Source organism: Mus pahari, chromosome 10 (assembly GCF_900095145.1).
Source record: "Mus pahari chromosome 10, PAHARI_EIJ_v1.1, whole genome shotgun sequence".
Taxonomy (NCBI): Eukaryota; Metazoa; Chordata; class Mammalia; order Rodentia; family Muridae; genus Mus; species Mus pahari.
In genome coordinates, this window is record NC_034599.1 from 15,519,592 (window position 1) to 15,525,397 (window position 5,806).

Genomic DNA, 5,806 nt, shown 5'->3' on the forward strand with positions numbered 1-5,806 from the left:
TGCAATAATGACGATCTGTATGGTAATAGGTTTTTAAGTAAGATTATTATCTGCCCTAAACCTGTGCCAATTCCTGTTCCTTGTTTCATGTGTATAAAGTCTGATGCTTGAAGTAAAGATTTTGCAGCAGTTGATACAGCCATCTGTGTCTGTGTCTCTGTCTGTCACGCCGAATCCGTTCCTTACCTGGGTATCCGAGTACAGTCCCCTGGCAGGTCTTACAAACCTCTGGCACTTCTTAGAGATTCCTCCCACCCTCTACTCCCAGAAGCTGCAGATTTCCATTCATTTTTGAGGCCCTCTGGGCCTCTATCCTGTCTCTCCCCACATCTGATCCTGACCCCCCATTCCTTTCTGCATTCCCTCTCCTACCCAGTTCCCTAATTTCCTCTTGTCTACTACGAGTATTGTATTCTCCCTTCTAAGTAGGATTTAAATATCATCACTTGGTCCTTCCTACTTTTTTACCTTATTTAGGTGTGTGGAGCATAGCATGAATATCTTGTATTTTATTGTTAATATCCACTTCTTAATGAGTACATACCATGACATCCTTTTGGGTCTGGGCTGCCTCACTGAGGATGATATTTTCTAATTCTGTCCATTTGCCTGTAAAATTCATGATGTCTTGCTTTTGTTGGTTTTGTTGTTGTTACTGTTGTTTTAATTGTTGTATTTATTTATATTCCAAATGTTACCCCCCTTCCTGGTCCTCCCTCCAGGAGTTCTCCACACCAGCCCCCTCCCCTTTGCCCCTGAGAGGGTGCTCCTCTATCCACCCATCATCATCAACCACTCATACACCCCCACTTCAAACACCCCCTGCATCTCCTTTCACTGTGGCATCAAGTGTCTACAGTATTAGATGCGCCCTTTCCCACTGAAGCCAGACAAGGCAATCCTCTGCTTCATATCTGCCAGTGACCATGAACCAGCCCATGTATGCTTTTTGGTTAGCTTAGTCCCTTGGAGTTCCCAGGGGTCCAGGTTAGGTGTTATTGTTGATCTTCCTATGGGATTGCGATTCCCTTCATCTCCTTCCCTAACTCTTACACAGGGGTCACAACCACAGACTAGTGAATGACTCTAAGTATCTGCATATATTTCAGTCAGGGGCTGGTAAAGCCTCTCAGAGGACAGCCATGCTAGGCTCCAGTCTGCAAGCACAAAATAATATCAGTAATAGTGTCAGGGTTTTGTGCCTGACCATGGGATGAATCTCAAGTTCGGCTGGTCACTGGATGGCCTTTTCTTCAATCTCTGCTCAATTTTTGTCCTAGCGTTTGTTTTAAACAGGAACAATTCTGGATCAAAATTTTATAAGTTAGTTTGATGACCCCTTCCCTCCACTTGGAGCTCTGTCTACCTACTGGAGATAGTCCCTTCAATTTCTATCTCAGTGCTGATGAGCAATTTGACTAAGGTCATCCCTAATTGAGTCCTGGGAGCCTCTCACATGCTAGGTATCTGGAACTTTCTAGAGGTTTATTCCACTCCCCTTCCCCCAAAGCTGCATATTTCCATTCATTGTCCTGGTGCTCTGGGCTTCTCTCCTGTTTTCTCAAATACCTCCTTCCCCTTTTCCCCTTTTCCCATCTACCACCCAGGTGCCTCCCTTTCTCCCTCTGCCTCCCATAATCATTTTCTTCCCCTTTATAAGTGGAATTGAAGCATCCTCATTTGGACATTCTTACTTGGTAAACATTATATGGTCTGTGAGTTGAATCATGGAAATTCTGTACTTTTTTGGCTAATATCCACTTATCAGTGAGTACAAACTATGCATGTCCTTTTGGGTCTGGGTTACCTCACTCCACCTATTTGCCTAAAAATTACCATCAATTGGCCTGCAAAATTCATGATGTCCCTCATTTTTAATAGTTGAATAGTATTCCATTGTGTAAATGAACCACATTTTCTGTATTCATTCCTCGGGTAAGGGACAGTTGGGTTGTTTCCAGTTTCTGGCTATTAAGAATAAAGCTGATAGAAAATAGTGGAGTACATGTCTTTGTGGGATAGTGAAGCATATTTTTAATATATGCCCAAGAGAAACATAGCTGTGACTTCAACTAGAACTATTTCCAATTTGCTGAGAAAACACCAGACTGGTTTTCAGAGGGGTTGTACAAGGTTGAAATAACACAAGCAATGGAGGAGGGTTCCCATTTCTGCACATTGACACCAGGATGTTCTATCATATGAGTTTTAAAACTTAGCTATTCTGATTAGTGTAGATGGAATCCTAAGGTCATTTTCTTTTGCATTTCTATGATGAGAAAGGATGGTACATATTTTATTTTTGCTTTCATTTTAGTGATATTTTTATTGAAATGTGAAAAGACAATTTTCGATATTATATGCAATCTACTTCCTTTTTATATGTATACATTTTATTAGATATTTTCTTTATTTACATATCAAATATTACCTCTTTCCAGGTTTCCCCTCCAAAAACTCCCTAACCGAACCCCCACATCCTGCTCACAAATCCACCCACTCCTGCTTCCTGGACCTGGCATTCCCCTATACTGGGGCATAGAGCCTTCACAGGACAAAAGGCCTTTCCTCCCACTGATGACCAACTAGGCCATCCTCTGCTACATATGCAGCTGAAGCCATGAATCCCACCATGTGTACACTTTGGTTGGTGGTTTAATCCCTGGGAGCTCTGGGGTTACTAGTTAGTTCATATTGTTATTCCTTCTATGGAGCTGCAAACCCTGTCAGCTCCTTGGGTCCATTCTCTAGCTCCATCATTGGGGACCCTATTCTCAGTACAATGGATGGCTATGAGCAGCCACTTCTGTATTCGTCAGGCACTGGCACAGCCTCTCAGGAGACAGCCATATCAGGCTCTTCTAAGCAAGGACTTGGCATCTACAATAGCGTCTGCCTTTGGTGATTGGAAATGGGATGGATCCCCAGATGGGACAGTATCTGGATGGTCACTCCTTCAGTCTCTGTTCCACAATTTGTCTCTGTAACTCCTTCCATGGGTGTTTTGTTCCCCCTTCTAAGAAGGATTGAAGTATTCACACTCTGGTCTTCTTACTTCTTGAGTTTCATGTGGTTTGTGAATTGTATCTTGGGTTTTCCAAGCATCTGGACAACTATCCACTTATCAGTGAGTGCATACCATGTGTGTTTTGTATTTGGGTTACATGACTCAGGATGACATCTTCCAGCTCAATCCATTGCCTAAGACTTTCATAAATTCATTGTTTTTAATAGCTGAGTAGTACTCCATTGTGGAAATGTACCACATTTTCTGAATCCATTCCTCTGTTAAGGGACATCTAGTTTTTTTCCAACTCAAGGCTATTATAAATTAGGCTGCTATGAACATAGTGGAGCATGTGTCCTTATTACATGTTGGATAATATTCTGGGTACATGCCCAGAAGTGGTATTGCTGGGTTCTCAGGTAGTACTATGTCCAGTTTTCTGAGGAACCACAAAACTGATTTCCAGAGTGGTTGTGCCAGCTTGCAATCCCACAAGCAATAGAGGTCCTCTTTCCCCACAATATCGCCAGCAACTGCTTTCACCTGAGATTTGATTTTAGACATTCTGACTGGTTTGAGGCAGAATCTCAGTGTCATTTTGATTTGTATTCCCCCAATGACTAAGAATATTGAACATTTCTTTAGATGCTTCTCAGTCATCTAATATTCCTCAGTTGAGAATTCTTTTTTTTTAAGCTCTGTATGCCATTTTTAAATAGGGTTATTTGGTTCTCTGGAGTCTAACTTCTTGAGTTCTTTGTATATATTGGATATTAGCCCTCTATCAGATGTAGAATTGGTAAATAACTTTTCCAAATCTGTTGGTAGCCTTTTCATCCTACTGAGAGAGTCCTTTGCCTTACAGAAGCTTTGCAATTTTATGAGGTCCCATTTGTTGATTCTTGATCTTAGAGCATAAGCTATTGGTGTTCTTTCTGTACAGGAAAATTTTCCCTTTGCCCATGTGCTCAAGGATCTTCCCCAAATTCTTTTCTATTAGTTTCAGTGTATCTGATTCGATTTGGAGGTCTTGATTCACTTGAATTTGAGCTTTGTTCAAAGAGATAAGAACAGATCGATTTGCATTCTTCTACAGCTGACCCAGCACCATTTCTTGAAAATACTGTCTTTCTTACACTAGATGTTTTTAGCCCCTTTATCAAAGATCAAGTGACCATAGGTGTGTGGATCCTTTTCTGGGTCTTCAGTTCTATTCCATTAATCTACCTGCCTGTCACTGTACCAATACCATGCAGTTATTATCAAAAAATGCTCTGTAGCATAGTTTCAAGTCAGGGATGTTGATTCCCCCAGAGGTTCTTTTATTGTTGATAATAGTTTTTGCTATCTTAGGTTTCTTATTATTCCAGATGAATTTGCAAATTGCCCTTGCTAATTCAGTGTAGAATTGAGTTGGAATTTTGATGGGGATTACATTGAATCTGTAGATTGCTTTCAGCAGGATAGCCATTTTGACTATATTAANCCTGCCAATCCATAAGCATGGGAGATCTTTCCATCTTCTGAGATCGTCTTCAATTTCTTTCTTCAGAGACTTGAAGTTCTTATCATACAGATCTTTCACTTCCTTAGTTAGAGTCACACCAAGGTATTTTTATATTATTTGTGACTATTGTGAAGGGTGTTGTTTCTCTAATTTCTTTCTCAGCCTGTTTTTCCTTTGTGTAAATGAAGGCCACTGATTTGTTTGAATTAATTTTATATCCAGCTAATTCTCTGAAATTTTTTTATCAGGTTTAGGAGTTCTCTGGTGGAATTTTTAGGGTCACTTATATATACTATCATATCATCTGCAAATAGTGATAATTTGACTTCTTTCTTTCCATTATGAATCAGTTTTATCTCCTTTTGTTGTCTAACTGCTCTGGCTAGGACTTCAAGTGCTATATTGAGTAGGTAAGGAGAGAGTGGGCAGCCTTGCCTAGTCTCTGATTTTAGTGGAATTGCTTCAAGTTTCTCTCCATTTAGTTTGATGTGGGTTACTGGTTTTCTGTATATTGCCTATATAATATATAGATATGGGCCTTGAATTCCTGATCTTTGCAAGACTATTATCATGAAGGGGTGTTGGATTTTGTCAAATGCTTTCTCAGCATCTAACGAGATGATCTTGGTTTTTTTTTATACTTTGAGTGTGTTTATATAGTGGATTTCCAGATATTGAAACATCCCTACATCCCTGGGATGAAGCCTACTTGATCATGATGGATGATCATTTTGATGTGTTCTTGGATACAGTTTACAAGAATTTTATTGAGTATTTATGCATCAATATTCATAAGGGGAAATGGTCTGAAGTACTCTATCTTTGTTGGGTCTTTATGTGGTTTAGGTATCAGAGTAATTGTAGCTTTATGAAATGAATTGGGTAGAGTACCTTCTATTTCTATTTTGTGAAATAGTTGAGGAGAATTGAAATTAGGCCTTCTTTGAAGGTGTGATAGAACTCTGCACTAAATCCATCTGGTCCTGGACTTTTTTTGGCTGGGAGACTATTAATGACTGTTTCTATTTCTTTAGGGGATACAGGAGTGTTTAGGTTATTAATCTGATCCTGATTTAACTTCGGTACCTGGTATCTGTCTAGAAATTTGTCCAGTTCACCCAGGTTTTCCAGTTTTGTTGAGTATAGGCTATTGTAGGAGGATTTGATGGTGTTTTGGATTTCCTCAGTTTCTGTTGTTATGTCTCCCTTTTCATTTCTGATTTTGTTAATTAGGATGCTATCCCTGTGTCCTCTAGTTAGTCTGACTAAGGATTTGTCTTGTTGATTCTCAC